Below are 22293 nucleotides of genomic sequence, written 5' to 3'. Positions count from 1 at the left end.
CAACCTAAAATTTAAGTTTTTGCCCTAATGGTAGATTTATAAACCAAACCAGGTTTATTATTCTGTAAAATTTCAGTTTTTCAACCTGGCAGTCATGGATCAACAAGACTTTAAAATTTGTCAGTTTTGTACCTATTATACAAGATGCGAAGACACACTCTTTCAGCACATTTGCCGTAATCACAAACATTCGGCGAATGTTTCTTTTAAATGTAATACCTGTGGGGCTGTTTTTAAAAGCCAAAACTCTAAATTTTAGAGTCCACAGATTTAGGAAACATGATGGGAGGATTAACGATAACTAGGTAATTCCTGACAATTTTGAACCACAAATAAGAAATATCTCGGAAGATGAAGATGATAACCAGCTACCAATTCAGCAATTTATAGAGGCTTCTTACGTTTTAAAATTAAAAGAAAAGCATGGATTATCTGATGACTTGATACATGATATCATGGCTACCACCTCTGATATTATTAAGATTTATAGTTTACCAAACCCAGTTAACAATAACAGATTACCATTTAGTGGTCTAGAGAGTGCATACAAGAGGGAAATGTTCTTTGTAAGTAAAATGAATTATGTCGCTCCTATACCCATTGAAATTGGGAAGTATGACAAACCTTGTCTGAGTCAACCCACAGCCAAAAAGGATAAAACTAAACCTGCTTTCGGTTTTTAAATTCCTTTTTTGACATCAGTTAAGAACCTTTTAAAAATGCAAGAAATTGAAACACTTATTGGCAATGTTCTTCCTGAAAGTGATTCTGACCTTATGACTGATGTTGTTAATAGTTTGGAATTGAATAGAAAATGTCAAGTTGATCCCAATAAGAATGATATACATCTACTATTTTCCTTGTACTTGGATGACTTAGAAATTGCCAATCCCATTGGAGCGCATACAAAGAAGCACAAAGTTACTGTATTTTATTGGCAACTATAAAATATTCCCCCTTATCTTCGATCTAAATTAACCTCAATACAACTTTTGGTGGTGGCAAAACAAAAATATATTAAAAAATTTAGATATTTTGCTTCGAAATTTTAAGTCTGATATGAAAGAATTTGAGACCGGTGTTATGTGTAAAATCAATGGTGGAGAAAAGGTAGTAAAAGGAAAACTAGGATTTGTACTTGGTGATACGCTAGCTGCTCAAGAAATAGAGGTTTTAAAGAGGGTGTTGGTTCTGCATTTAAGTTTTGTAGAACATGTGAAGTGTCAAAACCTGAAATTGAAAATTGCACTGATGCAGATGCTTTTGCTTTGAGGGATGAACAAGAACATCAAGATAGAATTGCGACTTAAGCTCCCTGTTCAAAAAAAGCCAAAATATACTGGTCAAAGCGTTATGGAGTTAACAAAGTAAGCCCAGATTTCTAAGTCACTAAAGACCTACCTCATGACCCAATGCACGTACTTCTTGAGGGAGTAGTTAAGTACGAAACAAAGCTTATGTTGTATAACTTTATCTATGTGAATAAGTTTTTTTCTCTTGATCATTTAAATCTAAGTATTCAGTCTTTCTGTTATAAAAAAATGAGCTTGAAGTCAAACCCTCATTTATTGAACAATTACGCCTTAGTAAGAAGGGATAACTTAAACAGACAGCATCGGCGATGAAAACGCTTCTATTCCTTATGCCTTTGTATATTGGTTATGATATTCCTCAGAATAACCAACATTGGAAAAATTTCATACGTCTAACACAAATTACTCAAATTTGTTTATCTTCTCTTGCCAATAATGATGCCGTTTTGACTCTAAAAAGTTTGGTAGCAGAACACAATGAAAATTTAAAAATTTTGTACCCTGACTCAAATATAACACCAAAAATGCACTATATGTTGCATTTTCCAGAACAGATGAGAAATTATGGCCCCTTGCGTTACCACTCTTGTATGAGGTGGGAAAGCAAGCATTCGTATTTGAAAGAAAAAAAGTGGAGGTGTTTTAAAGCTGTGCCTAAAACAATGGCACTAAGGCACCAGCGATGGTTGTGTTTGCAACAAAGTAACGGTAGTGGAGGGAAAATCAACCCTTTTTAAGCGATGTGGATGAAGTTAAAGAATGATATGAATGCGAAATATATTATGAAACTAAAGCTTTGCTTTTTCTCCACGATGAACTTGCAGCAGATACTAATCTTATGCACATCAGTCCCGGAGTTAAAATATACGGTCATTTCTATGAAGAAAGCACAGTTTTATTTCAAGACTATTCTATAGAAACTGATCCCACTTTCATGATTGTGCTAAATGCAGTTTGCATAAACCTGACCTGCTATGTTATATGCGTTGGTACAGAACTTGAGCGCTTTGACAGTCATTTGAATCGTTACGTTTTAAAAAAGTCCACATGCAACTAAAAATATTTGTTTCCAATTAAAAATCTTATTTACAAATGGCCACAAGTATGTCATTCTATTGGAGGAAAAATGTATGTTATGATTTACAACACCCCGACTTTAGAAGTATTGGTAAGTGTTTTCTTATTCATACATAAAAAATTTAGACTGATGATAATAAGAGATTCCTTATCACTAAATTGCATTGCTAATGTTAAATGCATCAATTTTCATGTTTGTTTTTATTTCACAGCAGGATTGACTTTTACCTTCAAGGTTTGGAAGCATTAGCCGTTTAAAAATGCCTTTATTTAAAATAGTCAACCACAATCGCGTGATACGAAAAGCAGTTGTTGTCAATAGTTATGAGGATTTCATCAAATCTGGTTAGTTTTATTATATTGATATTAGAAATACTCAAAAATTTCATTTGTTTTTTATCTGTAGCATGTTCTAAACTTGGTGTTTCACAATATAATCATGTGAAGACAGTTTTAGAAAGTGATGGAACAGAAATTGACGATTGGGAGGTGCTCCAAGCTTTTATAGGAGAAAATATCATGATCCTAAATACCAATGAGCAATTTCACTGCGCTTCAGCTACACCATTACCAGACCATAATTTGCAGTTTTACCAGGTTAGACTAAGGCGCATTCGCTCTTTAAACTTTTCAACATTCATTATATGAAACTATTGTTTTTAAATGTTTCTTTTAATTGTAGGAAGTAAATCTTAAAGATATAATTGTAGAAAATAGCAGTATATCATTAAATCAAGAGAGCACCAAATCAAGTACTATTTTCATGCCTGAAACTACGTCACAGACAGTCAGACATTTCCTTCAAACAGTTCATCTCCAGGGCAGTCAGAAAAGCAAAATCTATCAGTAACTACTGTAAGTACATGTAAAATAAAATGAAGACTCAATTGATTATGAAACCTAACTCTTTTTGCTTTTAAAGAGTGTAGAAAATATTAGCCCAACCCTTCCAGTGTTTTCTGACTATGTGGAAAACAAGCTGAAGGAAGGAAAACCATTGCCAATATTTTCAATGATAATAAAGGAGCTTGCATGTGGCCTTCTAGCCAAATATGAAATGAGTTCTAAACCCGAATACCGAATAGTAGGACAGTTGATGTTTAAAAAGTACCCCTGCATTGCAATTGATAAAATAGCACCAGTTCCATGGGTACGTAATAAAGGATATAAAATAGGCAATTAAATCCTGAAACGAACAATTTCTATATATTTTGAAACTGTTGGTAAAAGTTTAATATTTTGTTTGATTAAATTTTTTAGAAACATTTAACAGACAAGCTTTCGAACAGAATCAGACATATCCGCACAACTGAAAGGGCAAAAGAGAAAATTGTTTCCTTTCTCCTGTAGAGAAAAAGCGTAGAAAAATTGTAAATGATACAGCTTCCTGCAGTGTTGTTGTTGAAGCCACAGACACTTCGTATGAATAAAATGTCATGCTTTTAAAAGTAGAATTCAATGAACCAGACATAGATGTCCCCAAAATTTTAGGGGAAAATAGAGACACTTTTCAAAGAAGACGACTGTGGATTAACAAAACTTCAGTGACGTTTGAGAAAAATTTTCTTGAATTTCCCTATTTTGTGGATCTGAGATTTGTAAGTAGTAAAAACATTCCTAGTATCCGACAGGTAAGCTAAAACCCTAATTTTTATTTTCCATCTATTTTTTCTAGCTTGAAGCAGAATTGAACCTGATGTTTAAAAGACCAACTTCAAAGTCAATTTTCTCTGAGAATTTCAACACGCTATTCTCAATTTTAGAAAATGATCTAACTGTGGTATGTGGTTATATTCTTGAATCCTTTCCATACCCGCATTATTAGAATAAATAGTCATGAATTTATAAAGGTTTTTAAGAAACTTAAAGTGTAGCTAATTCTAAATCTATTTCACTGCTTTGTTTTTTTAGGACAATGAAGATGACGAATTTGAAAAAAACTGTAGCGATAATAACATTTATTGAAAAGTCTTTGATTGCGGCTGGAAGAGTAAAAGGATCAAGATCTTCAGGAAAGCCTAGGAAAAAATCGGCTCCATTCTCAATCATAAATGTTACAACAGTATGTCTGTCTTTAAAATGTACAAATCTCTACATAGAAGTTCAAAGTTGGTTAGTTTGGGAAATATTTTTCATTTCATCTATAACTGTGTTTAAAATTCGTTATGGAAATCTATCGCGTATCTGTATAAAAAGTTGGAAAAAGTTTTGAAATTATGTAATATTAGAGTGAGCCACCCGAAAAAATTTATGCATGATGGAGTAGATTGAAAGTTACGGGTTATTTTGGTTATAAATCTGTTGTCACTGCTATGATTAATTTAGGATAACATTTTCTTTATGTTATGGCAGATAAAATAAAACTTTTAGTTTTAAGTTATAACATTTTTTATGTCTAATGAATTTTTATTTCGACTTTGACTTTGAAAAGTAGTTAAGAGGAATGTTAGCTTGATTAATTTTATTTTACCAATTAAACTAAAATTTGCCATTTAATAATTTTAATCATTTTTATTTTGAAATCAGGATGATGAACCACAATCATCCATGATAGACGCCACACAAGTTGTATTTTGCAAAGTCAACGATGAAATCAACACATTTATCAAATACAAGGAAGTTAAAATTAACTGTGGATTCCCATTTGTGGAAAGCATCTACTATCTCATCGCATTTTACTACGTGTTCGATCTAAGCTATCCCCCAGTTCTAGTTCAGGTTTTCGGATTTTGGCAAGAATATATCATGCGAGATAAATCGTATTTTGAGAAATCTTTAAAGTATTTGAAGTTTGTTGCAGCTTACGCACTTGACGAAAAGTTCATTGAAACAACTGAATAGATTTAAGAAAGATAAATAAAGGATTTTATTACTTTATATCGCAAGGTTTAATTTATTTTAAATTTAGTTCGTCCTGTAATTTGTACGCTTAACTAAGAGAAATCAATAAGAAACATGTATGATGAATTATCTCAAGATCTTTGATCTGATAGTGTAGCATTTTCACATTCATTTAGATAACATTCAGAATGCATGAAGAACCACATTCAGATCACATGAGTACACTAGAAATCACACAACTACACTATAGGAACAGTTAAAGTGCATATGGCAATAGTATTCCTTTTGTGTTACCATGTTATCCCCATGTGGTGAAGTGAGTTAATTTTGTTGTGCTTGTGTTCTAATAGACAACCTCTGGGGTCACTCAAAGAACGGACAAATATCGCACACATGGGTACACCATTTTCACACACAGGGTACATGTGCCAAAAGTGATCTACAAGTGATCAAATTTTGTTGCGCACCTTCGATGCTCCAAAGGCTTACCTTTAGTGATGTAAACACTTGGCGCTTTAACGCGTTTATCAGCTAAACACTTGGCGCTTTAACGCGTTTATCAGCTAAACACTTGACGCTTTAACGCGTTTATCAGCTAAACACTTGACGCTTTAACGCGTTTATCAGCTAAACACTTGACGCTTTAACGCGTGTATCAGCTAAACAATATGCGCTTTAACGCGTTTATCAGCTAAACACTTGGCGCTTTAACGCGTTTATCAGCTAAACACTTGGCGCTTTAACGCGTTTATCAGCTAAACACTTGACGCTTTAACGCGTTTATCAGCTAAACACTTGACGCTTTAACGCGTGTATCAGCTAAACAATTGGCGCTTTAACGCGTTTATCAGCTAAACACTTGGCGCTTTAACGCGTTTATCAGCTAAACACTTGGCGCTTTAACGCGTTTATCAGCTAAACACTTGGCGCTTTAACGCGTTTATCAGCTAAACACTTGGCGCTTTAACGCGTTTATCAGCTAAACACTTGGCGCTTTAACGCGTTTATCAGCTAAACACTTGGCGCTTTAACGTGTTTATCAGATAAACACTTGGCGCTTTAACGTGTTTATCAGATAAACAATTGGCGCTTTAACGCGTTTATCAGCTAAACACTTGGCGCTTTAACGCGTTTATCAGTTAAACACTTGGCGCTTTAACGCGTTTATCAGCTAAACACTTGGCGCTTTAACGCGTTTATCAGCTAAACACTTGGCGCTTTAACGCGTTTATCAGCTAAACACTTGGCGCTTTAACGCGTTTATCAGCTAAACACTTGGCGCTTTAATGCGTTTATCAGCTAAACACTTGGCGCTTTAATGCGTTTATCAGCTAAACACTTGGCGCTTTAACGCGTTTATCAGCTAAACACTTGGCGCTTTAACGCGTTTATCAGCTAAACACTTGGCGCTTTAATGCGTTTATCAGCTAAACACTTGGCGCTTTAATGCGTTTATCAGCTAAACACTTGGCGCTTTAACGCGTTTATCAGCTAAACACTTAATGCTTTAACGCGTTTATAACTTAAACATTTGGCGATTAAATGCGTTTATAATTTATACATTTAACGCTTAAACGCGTCTTACATCTATACATTAAGCAACTAAACATGTAGAGGTTTTTTACATGTATAAAAATCGTTACAGACTCGCGTTTAGGAAAACGTTTAGAATCTAAACTTTGTTTTTTCTGTGTATATAGACTTGAAAATGTCAGAGACTGTGACGTTAGAGCCACATTAAAACTTTTGCAAATCATTTTCTAAGAAATATATTGGTTTTTATTAAGAGCATTTTAATCACTTTTGGTTACCGTGGGTGGGTAAAAGGGAGAACCTCTAACCAGGAGACATTCGGGAGTTATTTTTAGGAATTTTCTGAAACCTAAATAAATAAAGAATATTTTTCTAATATTGATAATTTAAATACTATTTAATTATGCTCACAATTATTCTTGTTGGGTATGAAGAACAAGTGCACCTGAAGGATTAAAACTAATATTCCAATTGAATGCGATACAAAATCATTATTTTTGGAATAAAGAGGGAACGATCCTTCTATGCGGGTTTTGCTTGAGCTAGGTGAATCAACAAGAATAGTTGCGGATCATGTATTGCTAAAAGAAACTAATTGAAAATAATAAAATATATAATTAACAACTTTGTTTGTAGATAATGAGTCCATTTCAGAATTGCGTAGAAATCATTAAAATATAAGGATAATAGAGAGACAAAACAAGTACAGCTACAATCTTAAACAAAATTGTGTATATGATATATTTAGGGTCAGAAATATAAAAAACTATTTAGGGTTAATGTATATACCCTTTAGGGTTTTCTGTCCCAAATTTAAAACTTGAAAAGGTATATAAACGGTGTTATATAACACGGTAAATTAAGTGACTTATCACCCGGTACGGAATAGCTCCCTTAAGGCAGTAGTTTAGTACTCTAAAAGAAGTGGCTAAGCACTTTAAATGAAGTAATGTAGAACCCTTATGACAGTAGTGTTACACCCTGAAGGGAGCTATTAAGTACACTAAAAGAAGGAGGCGTGTACCCTCAAGGGAGTAGCTGAGAACTCTGATTAAGTTTTTTTACAACAAACGGTGTAATAGACGGGCCAAAACGGAGGTCCAAAGAACCCTCAAACAGTGTAAATAAACACCCTTAAAGGAAAAATGCTGTTTAAGGTGTAAAATAACATCCATTATAAACCTATTTATATGTTAAACATGAGACTAGAAAAAACCCCTTAAAGGTTTGAAAACAAACCGTTACAGCACTGCAATAATAAGTAAGAAATTGATACAAATAATTTACAATTAAAAAGTAGTAATAGATTTTAAAATAAAGGCTTCACAAAATGCTCAAGCGCGGAACTCACAACGGAAAAACGCCCTTACTATAAAAAGATATGACGTAGAAGTTACGTTTCACAGACGTTGTCTTACACACTTTAAACAAGATGAGCATAATGAATTTATAGAAATAACTATTTGAGAAGACAAATAACAATATTAAGGGTAGAATTTCAAACCCACCTTTTTAATCATCCATCATTATTGGTAGATTCACAAAATAAAATAATAGTAAAAGAAAAGCGTTAGAAGTGTCAGTCGCTTTAAGAGTAAATAAACTTTTTCCACCGCGTCGTAAGAAACAAATACGTTGTTTCAGTGGAACGACAACAACCACTAGGTTTTTCAGCGACTGTTAACTACTGTTTCCGCTTAAACACGATTTCTGTTCCGCTATAGAACCAACAATCAATAACCGATTAAATATGCTTCGACGATTTGTATCACCACGCAACGAATATCGCCAGCTCTTTGACATTGTATATGGCTGCAAATGGATAAAAAATACAAAACCATTATTTTAACATAGAATAACGGCCATGCTAATTTTTTTATTATAATATTTTTAGAAATAGAATTTCTAGCATACCAGTTTTTATTTTGTTACAAACTCTGTGGAAAATTTTATTAATACGTGCTCCACGTTTATAATTTTTAATGATCTAAAAGAATTTTGTGTGGAAATATGATACAATAATCTTGAGGAAAATATAAATTTAGTTTGAGGTCGATGCTATCAATTGTTTATAAAAACTTAGTGTGTTTTTATCACAATACTTAGAGATAATGGTCGAACTTGTCCCTAACGTGCTTAAGTCCCCTAGAACCGAATCTTTTACAATAGAACGCCCATAGCATTAAACGTTATTGTTCGCAGCCGACGCTATTGTAGAGTAAAATTCGTAATTTTTATTAAAAATCTTTCGACTCCTTGGTTTCAAAATTGAGCAAATTTATGTTTTAAACAGTAAAGTGCTTAGTTATGAACAAGACATTTGAATTTTCACTTTCTTAAATCAAAAATAAACCAGAATAATTCGACATCGAAATTAAAAAAGGATTATGACTCTTTGAAGTCACGAAATCGTCCAACCACGTTCATATCGATAGCCTCTGCTGTTCTCATTATATTTCTCCACCGTGTTGGGCGACATCTACGGACTAAAAATAACTTATCATTTTTTATTTTATATAATGTTTTATTTAATCTTAAAGTCAATTTTAAACTGCAGAACGTGTACTACATTTAATTAAATAATAAAATATTTATCGAACATAACGAGAGAGAGATAGACGGTACGGTTTCAAATTGTCTGACATCGTCGAACAGAGATCGGCTACTTTCGACGTGATAAGAGCATTGAGTGCGGAGCAGTTGAAATACTTGCAAGTGCCACGCAATCCGCGCGTCTACCTAAAACTCTAATACTGTAAGTACATTTTACTGATTATAATGCTTAATTTAACCCCGCTGGAATGAAAAAGTATTTTTGTACTACTTTGCACGTCAGTTGTGATTTAATTCTTTATTTATAACTTCTAAAGCAGATATGTTAAGAAAAATGTTCATTTTCGGTACAATTACTCCCCTTTTTATTAAGTGTTGTTTAATTGTAATAAATCACGCTGTGCAATGGAATACAACACAATTATTGTATATTTAATAAGAAGATTTTAACATATTTTTTTCTATTTCTTCGCAAATAATCTTTTTTGTGACCATGCACACTTTGTAACATTAAATATTAATTAAACAACAAAGTTTAAAAATTTATTTAAAATGGTGCCATTTAGGATAAATAAACACAGCTACTGTGTTTATGACTCCTAGCTGTCAGGTTTGATTGAATTTAAACTTAAATATGGTCGCTTAGTCACAAACATTTTTATCCAAAAAAATATTCTTAACGTTAAAGTTTTATCGAGAAGGTGTTAAATAAGTGGTCTCAGAAATTAACCTAACGTATGGTTTAAATCAATAAAATTATTTTTTTTCAGAATTTATTTACTTTTGAGGGATATTAGAACAAGATAATTAAGCAATTACTTTAAAAACAAATATATAAATAAAATTTGTTTTCAAACAATTGAATGTGAAGATTTTCATATTAAGGAAAGTTGGCCATAAGTGTTTCCATGACAACTATATGTTGAGGTATTTCTATTCTCGTTTCAGTTGACTCTTTCACTAATTTAAATATGGCTGATACGCTGCACAGCGTGGCTATAGTGTATCTAGAAACAAGTATTTGTTTTTTTAAGTTATTGTTTAACTCTCGTTCTTGGCCAATATGCACTTCAAATAATTAAAGTTGGATTTTGTTTCATTTGTTCGTGGTATTTAGAGCTAAAGCTGTGTATAGAATTCTTTCGAGATATAAACGGTATTTTTGTTTGATATTTTTAAAGTTCGCAAATGGACTCTTATAATTTTAAGTAAAGCGTCATACATTGTGGTAGGCTTTTACACAAATTAATCGGTGCTTGCTGCGTCGAACAAATCAAGGATTATAAACTTTGAAGAGCGGTTCTAAGGAAATCTCAAAATTAAAATATAAAATAGGGTTTTTCGACTGTATTTTGGAAAATACGACCTTATTTTATATAGCCCTTATAGTTTCTTTAGTTAATTTCAAGAAGTCTTAAGATAGAGGTCAAGAGTAGCGAATCCACTGTGGAGCAAGGCTCTGCCGTAGTCCTAAATCTAACTAATTTAGCTGAATTGTAGAAACAGTGGTGGCTAACAAGGAATTGGGAATAAATCGTTCATTACAACTAGGGAATTGCTTGTATTTCAATTGAACATGTACTGCCATTAAGTCCACAAGAGCAAACTAAAACACAATAAAGCATATTATCTGACGTAAACTTAGAACATTGGTTCGTAACTTCTTGCTGTACTTCGAAAATTCTTTTGGTGTTATGGTGCAGTAGAGAGTTACGAGAAAGCGACGCACGAGTCTCACTGGCCAACTTGAATCCTTAAGCGTAACATTTTTATTTCGCTTTAGCTGCTAATGAAAAAGGGAGCTTTTAAGGAAATCCACGGCTATGAGCACCTTTTCTTAAAATTTTGCAGAGGTTTATGGAAATATTCATATCTATCAAAAGACCTTGTGCTTCGTCCGGAGTGAAATAAAAGGAAGTGTTCGTCATCTATGTTCCCTGGTTCCGTGTCAATTTTTCTGCTTTGTTTGATTGCCCGGTTACGGCTCTTTAGCGATTCGTTTGAAATGTAAGAAATCCTTTAATAACTTTGATTTCGGTTACCTTGGCGACAGATTTTGAAAGTTTTAAAATTAGTCCTAAATGTTTGATCTTGAAGTTCAGGCAAAAGACGTCGCTTAGAACGACTCGAACCTTCATCCCAGGAGACTTTTGGTCGATCCTTAGCGCTGACCTGCATAAAATGAGGCGCGTCTTTGACTACCAAATTTCATTCCCCACTCAACCATTTTTCATTTTCCACGAAGAATCTTTCACTATGATGATCTCAATTTTTTAAAGTTCAATTTTAAAATCCTAAGTTAATATTAATATTTTTTTCGACAGAAAATGATTACTTTATTAATAACGATTTTGATTTTATCAGAGGTCATCTGCAAGGCTTGACCGTTATCGAAATACAGTACAGCATACCGTGTAGCAATTTTGCACAAAAATGGTTAAATTTAATTTATTTTCTGATATGTATTTGTAAAATTAATATTGTTTAGTTATCAATAATACAGGTTTGTTTAAATTTTATATTTTAAGCGATTAATATTTAAAATATTAGTCTTCCAACACATGCAGCAAACTAATAAAATCATTATTTTCGTGTGACAGGGAAGGACCCGACGGACTTAAACGAATGACAGAGCAAAGCCTTCCCTTGCTGCTCTGATCGAGGATGTTAAATCAAAAGCAAACCATCATTGCATTTTGATTACAGAATTCAAGAAATTAAAGATTCTTGATCTGACGTTTTCGAAGAACAATTTTTTTTTAATTTCTTAAATTTTCAAAAAAAGAAAAAATTCAATTCGTTTCAAACCAATTGAAATAAGTAAGACTAATATGAGTTCAAACCGAATTCGGTTTAAATAGAAGCACACGAATTAAAAAACTGTGAAATTTCCAATTAATAATATGGTAAAGCGGAAAGATAAAACAATACATGTTAATTCTGTATAGGTAGGACCTAAAATCACGTTTGTAATTGGTTTTTCAAACCATGGTTTTGAAACCAGGTACATCGATTCCTTCGCTGTGTGGTAGCTGTTTTACTTGGTTTGGGTCCTTTTGATCGAATTCCAAATGATCGGAAGAGGGTCCTTTTTATCGAAATTCAAAAATCAGTTCCTATGTGTTCGAGATGTAAAAATTCAAAATTTAAAAGTTTTAAACGCCTTCAACATAACTTCGATTCATTTACTTCTGATATGATTTTATAACGCCCGTTTTACATTTGAAATTGTGAGAACAAAATACTGTAGACCCTTGTAAATATTTGTTTTTGTAGGAGTTACTTATAAATGTTTGTTTGTGTTTCTTGCTTAAAATCGATGCTCCATAAAACTCAAATTCATTGATATATTTCAAATTTTACGAAAATCATTGTTATTTTTTTGCAGATCATTTACCTTAAGATTACCAATACCTTTACTAAAATTGCAGTAAGAAGCGAGCTACATAAGTGTTATTTTATATGATGATGTAAAGGATTTCCATTTTAGCAAAACTACTAAATTTGTTCCAAAAGTACTAATTGGATTACTTTTTACCTCTCCGAGGGGACAAAGTCCCCTAGGAGGGGTTATACAACGACCGTGTCTCTCTGTGGGTCTGTGGGTGGGTCTGTGGGTGTGTCTGTCTGTGGGTCTGTGGGTCTGTGAGGCCTGCGAACGCGTTCGCATTTTCGGTGCAAAGTGTAATCACTGCGTACGCAGTTTCTCAAAGGGTTGGCAAAACCACCGTGTGACGGTGAGCGTTAACGGATGCATTTGCGGTTTGGTTTGGATGGTGTTTTTTCGCTCACCGTCGTGACGGTTTAGTGTATTACGTTTTTGTAATGTTTATGCGTAGGTTGTGGGTGTTGAATTTGTTGTGTTTGTGTTCTGATGGTTGTGCATGTTGAGTCTGTTGTGTTTATATGGGCGTTTTCTCTCCAACTTCTTCTTAATGACTTTGGGACGGACCGAGTGCTGAGTGTAATGCTACCTCTCAACGTCCAATGGCAGGGTTTCCACCAGTTGTACACAGTATTCGTCTTAGTATCAAGTTGCGATCGCATCGGGCGGGATTTGAACCCGAGACCTCCTGATTGACAGGCGGACGTTCTATCACAGAACCACCGACACTTGTTACGCCTTATTGAAAATTAGACCTTCAGCTTTATCGGAAGCGTATTTAATAGAGTACGAAATTTTGGTTTAATTGAAATAGAATTGAAATTGAAATTATTGCATCGAAGAAATTCTAATTTAGCGTTTCTCTATTGATTAAAAACAAATGCACCACCCAGGTTTCGAACCCAGACCATTCGGCTTGGCAGTCGAGCGCTCTACCACAGAACCACCGATAGCTGCCTAGATTCACTGAAATTAAGACAGGCATCGTAAGCATAATAGGTAATAAAGTCTTTTTTTATTAATGAATTTATGAAGGCCTAATCTGGTATTTTTTAAAGGTTAAATCTTGTTTTAGCGCAGTCAGCCGAGATTAGAGGGTTAAAGGGTAGACCCTGTGGGTGGTCCACTTTCTTAACGACCTATATATAGTTCTGTTAATTCAAAGGAGATAATTTAACGTTAATTGCTTTAAGAGCTGGCTTTGTTGATGGTAAGGTTTTTGCTTCTTGTAAATACATTTGGTGTGGATATTTGGATATCTACGGTTTCTAACGCAGTCAATGATTTCTTGGGTGTGCGAGTCATTATATGATATTGGAAATTGGACGGCATTGGTCTTTTTCATGTGGTATGTGTCACAACGTCAACAGGAAGTGAACGAGTCGTCCACTACCAGATATCTACGGTATCTTCATCAAGGGCGAGTGTTGAAATAAAATGAGCGTTAAAGATGCGGCAAGTATTTCGTAAGCGAGTAATTCCAAAAAGCCTCTGCAGATATTTCTTTCATTAAAATTTGCTTCGTATTATATTTAACTGATAAACTTGTTCTGTAAAAGGGTTTAATTCAATTGTGCATTGTTATAGTACGTCTAACTTACTGTTGTAACTACTTAACTTATGATATTCTGAATAAATTAAAATTGGTCGTTTCGTCTCAATTATTTTAATTATAATTAAAATTTTATACCGGGCGGGATAGAAATGGGTTAATATTTTTAACAAATAACTCTAAATTGCGGAGATATATCTTTAAGGGTTATCTCGAGAAATTAATACCACTAGGGACAATTCTTCCGAGGAGAGGTATATTTTGGCTTGCCAACTTGTATTTGTGTGATCTCAACGCTTATTTCAACGATCTATTGGATAAATAAATTTTTATATTTAAAAATGTTAAAATTTTAATTTTTTCAGAGTTTCGTTTGAAATTTCTTGATTTGATACTGTAAAAATGACGGTGAACATAACCCAAAACGAAATAAGACTATCAGCACTTCCGGTAAGTATTTTGGGAACCATAATGGAACTTAATATGTCAAAGATGAGTTAATTCGTACGTAACGCCTCAAATGCACAAAGTCTTAGAATTTCTTATAGTTTCCATCTTTCCAATATCTCGATATTGAATTGACTTATTTCGTTAAACATTTCGTCAAACGAGTTATTTGTAATAATATAATAATAATGACGATCTACTACGATAGCGATTACATTATTAATCATAAAGGTTTTAATGCTATTAAAAGTCAATTTTTATTTGAAATAATTCATTATTTATTTATTTACTGATTTGAAACTGGGGTACTACATATCGAGCTACCACGAATTGCTTAGCACTGCAAACTTGTATCATTTCAGCGAGGGGATTGAGATAATCGAACGAAGATTACTTGTTAGATATGATCTTTTCTAGCAAACCAGACATTCTGCAGATTAGACACCAAAGTCGGAACCTTAACAACGAATTTTAAAGCTTTTGGTGGAGCGCAATGAAAATCAGCAGAGTTAATTAATGAAAATAATAAGTTGCTCATTCCAAAGCTTTAAAAGAATAAACCCAAAATTTTACAAGTAGCAACAAAATTGACGAACTTATTTTGTTCCGGTGTTTTATTTGCTCTTATTCTTACCTCTTTTCAACAAAACAGTCATTAGTGTAAAAAATCCAAAACCACTAGAAACACTCGAATAATTGGAAATCAGCTGAATACAATAAATCTCGAAATGAACTTTAGAATCGAAATGAAGAAAATCGTAAGGCGTCTGTAGTGAATATCGAAATCTATTACATTGCTGAGATTTCGTTGAATATCGAATCTCAAACTCAAAAGCTTGGGCCAATCTTAATAAAAATGGTTTTGTTGGTGTAGTTCCTCATTCTGTAAATCATCATTGAAAGCGAGGCACTTACGGCTTTCTTGTGAATATAATATCTTCGAGATGTTTGGCTTTTGGGTAAAAAGTTACTAAGGCGTTTCACGTTTCTCCATTTCAGGAAGATGAAGTTTATATCTTAAACAACATGATGAAGAATAAAGTTTCATATTCTTATTCGACTCGTGATGTTTTATTTTCAAATTACGCAACGCAACGTAAGTAAGATAATTGACCTTTTAAAATAAATGAAATCTCCCGCGATAATCGAAAAGCTCTGTCGGTGCGTTTATAAGTAGTAGATTATAAAGGCCGACTTTTGACTCGTTTGATACCTTATGAAATAAATAAACTAGCCATATTTTTGAAATGGAGATTGCAAATGCGATTTTTAAAAATAGACTTATATTGAAATGTGTTCGTATCTAAGTTCATGAATGGATTGATATCACGCGTTAGGTTAATCTTTAAATCATCAAAAATTAACTTAGGTCTTTACCTAATAAAATCAGCGGGAATAACCTTTGGTGGATGTTCTAAAATTAGAATGGACGCTTCCGGTTCGAAATATTTATTATAATTGGATATTATCTTTTTCTGAAATTGTTTGTATACCATCTAATTAGTTTTAGTTAGTAATTTTAAACCAAATCTCACCGTTAACACTGATTTTATATTGTTTCTGATTAAGAAGAAAATTTTCAATAAACCTCTACTTAGCGCTGAAAAGGCCTTTTGGTGGCTTACGTGAAAAATATTTTCCAAGTTACACCAGAAAACTAATTAAGCTTATTCAAATTTATATTTATTAGACAGTTAAGGGTTTCAAGGATACTCTGTACGAAGATTTAAACCTTAACTCTAATAGTTTATATATTAATAGTATATATTAACGATAGAGGGGAATTAAATTTAGACAGAGGAAATATAAATTAAAAAATTAAAAAATGTACTAGACGCATGGGGTAATGTTGTTTAATATCAAACGGGTATAGAATAGTTTTTTAAGTATTTTTATTTTTAATTTTTTAATTCTGTAAATTTTGGTATCAATTAACGTTCAGTATTAACGATGTAACGGCTGTCGAAGAACCACGATCTGAAAGCTCCCACAAATTTTAATAAATTAATTTTAAATATCCATGAAGTATCAGCTCCTTTGATATTGATTTATTTCTAAAGTTCTAAATATACCATGGATCGAAATTGTAACCTTTATAATTCTCGGGTTTGGGTTTTATTATCGATTTTGTTTTGGAAAGTTTGCACAGTGGAATATTTCTTCTACATATACAGGGTCTTTTTTTTTGCTCGGAAAAGTGTTTTTTTTCAAAAACTATTTATAGTACCGATTTCAAATTTGGAAGGTCAATTCTCTAAACCGGGGGACATCAGTTTGAGAAATTTGAGCGTTTTCGGTAATGTTTTTCACCAATTTTGAAAAATTATTTTTCGACCACTAGGTGCGAGATAAAAAAATTCTATAATAAAGTTGTAGGCCGTCATCGAAAACCCTTAAAAATTGTTCACTCGACGAAAAACAATTTATTTATCAGTGAAAATTCGAGCTTGAAAAATTTACAAGTTGGTGAAGCCAAATTACGATTGTTTGAAACGATAATTGAAAGGGAACAAGTCTAATACAAACGTAGTAGAGTTTTCACACTTGAAAAAATGTACACGTTTGGTTTTTAAATGCAGATATTTTATTCACATAAATTTTTACAAAACATTTTCAATAATATCACCATTGGCTGCAACACAGGTTTGTGCGCGGACAATTAAGTTCTCAAACGCTTTCTCTACCATTTCTGGTGTGACGTCTCGGCAAGCACTGATTATTCGTCTAATGAGTTCCTCCCTAGTTTCAATGGGCGTGGCGTATACCTTTGCTTTAACGAATCCCCAGAGAAAATAATCCAGCGGTGTTAGGTCAGGTGACCTTGCTGGCCAATGCACTGGACCATTTCTCCCTATCCACCTTTCAGGAAACTCGTTGTTGAGGTGCTCAGTTACTTGCCGGGAAAAATGCGGAGGGGCGCCATCTTGCTGAAACCACAACTGACGTCTTTCAGCCAATGGAAGGTCGTCGATTGCGTCACTCAGTTCGTTCTGTAGAAAATGTAAATACCTTTGGCCGTTGAGGTTCGTCGGCAGGAAAAAGGGACCAATCAAACGGTTTCCAACAAGTCCAACCCAAACATTGACCCGTTCAAATTGAACCTGGTGATGATATTCAAAACCCCAATGTGGGTTGATGTCAGACCAAAGATGGCTGTTTTGATGATTAAAGGGCCCATCTCTAGAAAATGACGCTTCGTCGGAGAACAAAACATGGCGCAAAAATTGTCTATCTTCTTGGACAGCATTTAGTAACCAGTTGCTAAATTCATAACGTCTTTGATGGTCTCCGTCAATTAGTCCTTGGTGGAGCGTAGCTCTGTATGGGTGATAGCGATTCTTACGAAGAATTTTCCACACACGATTTGCAGAACAACCCAAATCAGCAGCGGCGTTAGCGCAACTGTGACGAGGATATGCCACAAAGTACGCGAGTACATTGTTCTCGAAGTCTAAATCCGGTTGACCCAATCCGCGAAACCTAGGTTGCAAGTTACCAAATTGATTGAAATCGTGAATTGCTCGTCTTACTGTATTTACAGATGGTGCTCCATTTGGATGTCTTTCTGCGAAGATTTCAGTCACTCTTCTAAGGTTTTGCGCTGCTTCTCCATAGTAAATGGCAACTATCTCGGTACGCTCAGCTACTGAATAACGAGGCATTGTTCGAAATATTATCAAATACTGATAATAATCTCCCAAAGTTTTCCTTTAAATACCCAATGCATGTTTAGGATTGACCTATAGCCTCGTGTTTTTTAAATCCGGTCGTTTTTTTAACCAAAGTTTCAACTGGATTAGGTAATTCGGTTTCAATTATCGTTTCAAACAATCGTAATTTGGCTTCACCAACTTGTAAATTTTTCAAGCTCGAATTTTCACTGATAAATAAATTGTTTTTCGTCGAGTGAACAATTTTTAAGGGTTTTCGATGACGGCCTACAACTTTATAATAGAAATTTTTTATCTCGCACCTAGTGGTCGAAAAATAATTTTTCAAAATTGGTGAAAAACATTACCGAAAACGCTCAAATTTCTCAAACTGATGTCCCCCGGTATAGAGAATTGACCTTCCAAATTTGAAATCGGTACTATAAATAGTTTTTGAAACAAAACACTTTTCCGAGCAAAAAAAAAGACCCTGTATATATTATTCTTAAGAACTTAATATTTTTATTAAAGTAAACCGGTTTACTGTTTATTCTTACCCTCGACTCCTGCCTTCCACTCCATCCCCGTTTGGCTGTTTATCTCGTACCCTCTCGTGTAGCATTGGGCTATATTCGATCGCTAAGACTCGATTTTACACTTTAAATTTGCAAAAAGATCGCATTTCGACACTTTTGTATACAGTACGGTCTAGAGAACAAACTACTTATCGTAGGTAAAATCGGAAAACACCATTCGATTCCTGACATTTCAATCCTCGCCCTTTTCTATATATCAAATCAATTTCAGTTAATTTTAATTAGTAAATCATTGAATACAAATTCAGTTAATAATTTCTTCGCTTTAAAAACAACCGGCTCGAGAGAGACGGAGCTTTTCCGGACGGGAGTAAGGGGAACACGCGGGGGTGGAATACTTGTCTAAGAGGGAAAAAGGCCGATGATTGGCCCTTTCGCTTTTAGCACGCCGGTCGCAGATATAACGCTCATTTTTTTAGAAATGACAAGGAATCGGGAAAGTAGGACTCTTGATTGAGCTTATATTGGTAGTTAGACTATAGTAAATGTATTATTTATTGATTGAGCTTATATTGGTAGTTAGACTATAGTAAATGTATTATTTCTTGATTGAGCCTATATTGGTAGTTAGACTATAGTAAATGTATTATTTTACATATTTTGAAAACGACTACCGCAAACTGCGTAAATTGCTTGGTATACTTTTATGCTTAGACTAAATATCAATGTTAATCCAAATCTGATAATAATAAAAACAAAGTTGAATTATGATTATTTCAATACGTTTCTTCGAATTAAACAATTACTTAACAAATTGTCGACATTAATGTGAAAAAGGGACATATATTATATAAAAACAGTTCTTTGAACTGAAAAAAAACGGAGTTTATTCTTTTAAATATTACGGCTAAGAAGGGACAGATATTAACAATTAAATATTACGGCTAAGAAGGGACAGATATTAACAATTAAATATTACGGCTAAGAAGGGACAGATATTAACAATTAAATATTACGGCTAAGAAGGGACAGATATTAACAATTAAATATTACGGATAAGAAGAGACAGATATTAACAATTAAATATTACGGCTAAGAAGGGACATATATTAACAATTTATATTATATGAATATTAATTTAATACGAGTTTTTCAATCCTTTCTAACAGTATTTTTGTGAAAATTTAGTTATCAGGCTAGCTGATAAATAAATATTTAACAAAAATACTGATAGAAAGGATTGAAAAACTCGTATTAAATTAATATTCATATAATATAAATTGTTAATATCTGTCCCTTCTTAGCCGTAATATTTAAAAGAATAAACGCCGTTTTTTCAGTTCAAAGAACTGTTTTTGAATAATCTTTTTTTATCTATTAAGGGGTATGTTTCAAAGTGGAACAAACCTTTATTTGAAAAATTAAAAAAATATGGTGTTTATTACAACAACTTCGAATTCAGTTACGATGCCCAACGGATGTTTGCGGAAGGAAAAGGAGCTCTATTCTGGCAATTCCCCTTCAAATACTGGCCTTATTCGTACAAAGCGGTCGGAGAGACACTGAAGAGAAACCAAAACAAGGTGTTCACAGGAAAAAAGGCTTTTGAATCTATCGCTTCTCATATTATATTGAACAAGAATCTTGATAAGAAATTAATTCAACTAATTGATGAACGGTTAGTACTCTGAAACAAATTATGGTGGATCTTGCTGAAAACCCATAGTTTAATTTAAAATTTATTGACGAGAACTTAAAATGCCACCATAATAATATTTTCATAATAAAACGCTTTAAAGAAAGCCATCTTTCGCCAAACATCTTCAGGATATTTTTCTTATATTTTTAATTTTGCAAAGAAACAATTAACCCTTAGCAAATTGTCTTAAGAAATCTTAAAAAAATTCCTAGATGGCTTTAAGTATTTCAGGGGGGTTTGCACGTTGGCAAATATTATTTTTTGAACTATGGAGAAAGTTATAGAAAAGTTATGAGTTAAATCGCTTTGGAATATATTGGGAAAATATATCTTAAGATTTCTGAAGAAAATCAAATGAAAATTTTGAGAGATAACTTTAAAGGAAACAATTGGAAATTTGGTCTGTGGAAAACGTAAGAACAAAATTTGAATTTTAAAGAAAAATTTGGTTTTACTTGGAAGTTTTAGAAGAAGTTTGATTGTATTACTTTTATCGAAAAACATGGGCCCATAGTTTTTGAGACCAAACCAAATATACCCAGATCTTGTTTTATAAATAATAAAATATGGGGTTTAAATATTTATTAATCATTTAAAAACTTACGAAAAACATTTGATATAAAAATCAATTACCAGTTGATTGAGTTTTCATATTTACAAATAAAATTAATAAATTAAAAAATGTCAAATTGAAAAATATTGTCATATATTTTGACAACTACTCATTTTTTATCATTATTCGGTATCATTAATTAATGTCTAAAATTCTTTTGGAAATGTTTAGGGATTTATCTGGGAAATATTAAGAGAATCTGATAATATTCTTTCGAAAAATGTTTTTAAAAAACACATTCTTTAGAGTTTCTTACGAATTTATTTGCAATAGGCCTATTTATTATATAACTCTTTAGAACATTAATTCTTGGGGAAAAGATACCAATTTTCCCCACAATTCCCAAGGGAATTCCTTAAGAAATTTTAAATATTACCGTTTAAAATTTTCAAAAAATTTATTAAAACATTTTCATAAGGGAAAATACATTTTTGAAATAAAACATTATTTGGGTTTGTGTCGCTTAAACGTCTTAAGCTTCGTAGCAGCCAGGGTCGTATTCTCAGTATGAAATAGTTTTTTAAAAGATATCAGCTCGTTTCATAGTGAGAGCTACATGTAGGGCCTTTTTTGTTTTAAATAAAAAAACTAATTATTTAACATTGTTAATAACAATACTTTTAGCAATATTGGTTTTCAGTTGGGGATGCTCGCCCAGTATATGCCATAGCCTCGACAATGGATTTTTCTTGTAAATATCTACTATAATGTACAATGGCGGGAAAATATAACTATCTTAAACCATAATTTTTGACTACTAAATCTGTTTCGCGTATTTTGATATTTATTTCCTAGATTTCTTTGTTAAAATCAAACATCAAGTTAACAATGATAATCGAAATTATGTAAAATGTGATTTTAAGCCTCACTTAGACCAAATTAGTTATTCAAAACTACAGTGCTACCTGTAGTGTCATTTATTCGAAATCCAGAAAAATGGATTTTACATGGGATACTTAAAGAACATGGTTTATTCTTATTTAAATATAATTTGGAATAGAATGTGTTTTTTTAATTAAATTTAACAATTGGACATCCATTTAATGAATATATTACTGTTACAGTATTCGTCTTTAAACACTTTGATGTTTAAT

Source organism: Leiobunum rupestre, chromosome 1 (assembly GCF_980474605.1).
Source record: "Leiobunum rupestre chromosome 1, qqLeiRupe1.1.hap1, whole genome shotgun sequence".
NCBI lineage: Eukaryota > Metazoa > Arthropoda > Arachnida > Opiliones > Sclerosomatidae > Leiobunum > Leiobunum rupestre.
Note: the sequence above shows the minus strand (reverse complement) of the source record.